Here is a 1,155-nt window from a genome sequence, read left to right as displayed (position 1 = left end):
ACAAGAGCAAGAATTGCGTGATATTATCAAAGAAACATATGCTTCACTAGGTAGAGATAATCTGGGAGCCAGACGCAACAAACCAATAGTTACAGCAATTCTCAAAAAGATATCTCCAAGCACGCACCCGATTCTTCCTAGATGAAATGGAGAAACAAACAAAAAAAGAAACAAAACAAAACACAGTCACTGGGTGGGCTTCTGAACAGGAACACACCGAGAGAACATACAATTTCAGAAACCAAGACAATATTAAGAAGCCTGACAGGTATCACGATGCTGATACACGTTCCTCTCATTCCTTTCAGGAGTCATCCGAAAAATGTTCGGAGAGAGATGGATTGTCAGAACACAGATCAGAGGAGCGAGTCATGATGAAAAGGAAGACACTTCATACTTCGGACTACATCATTAAACAGGAAGACAAACAAAAGAGTACCAAACATTCATTTAAAAAGAAGAAGCTAGAGGCTTTTAAAATCAGAAATTCCCAGGCTACTGAGGACTCTGCTCCTGAACGGGGAATGGGTAGTGATAATGCTGGACAGTGCAGCAGATGTCACAGTAGCTCATTGGAACCTGATGGTTTATCTGGTGGCAGTAGCGCTGAGTGAGCATATCACAGTGGAAACACCTGATGCAAGGTTAAGTGTCCCACATCGTTTATGTAAAATAATACTCCAAATGGAGAGGGACATATCGAGGTAAGTAAAGAGTCTCTTTAAGGATAGTCTGACATATGGTTATGACATTCTTTTGGCTGAAAAAGATTGGCCACCTGAGTTGTAATGGAGTGCCCAATGGGGGAGACGTAATTTTACCAGCTTTCTCTGGCCCTGTACCAGAATCAGTTAATAGCTCATATGCCCAGGAGTGAGATGTTAGCGCTAGCTCTTGAAATTAATCTCAATCATGTTGGATGGGATGATGAGTCACTTCAGCATGAAATCCCATTAACCCCTTGCATGCTGATGACGACCCCCATCCGTCATGCACTACGGCGCTCGTGTGCTGATGACGGCTGGGGGCCGTCATAAACCCGCCCACTTGCGATTTTGCCGCACAGGGGCAGAATCGCGGCCGCATGCAAGGGGTTAAAATCGATTCCTCATCCACAGAGACAGCATGAAGCAAAGAAACAAGTCAGGGATATAC

This window comes from Lissotriton vulgaris, chromosome 1_1 (assembly GCF_964263255.1).
Source record: "Lissotriton vulgaris chromosome 1_1, aLisVul1.2, whole genome shotgun sequence".
Lineage (NCBI taxonomy): Eukaryota > Metazoa > Chordata > Amphibia > Caudata > Salamandridae > Lissotriton > Lissotriton vulgaris.
This window is presented reverse-complemented; position numbering follows the sequence as displayed.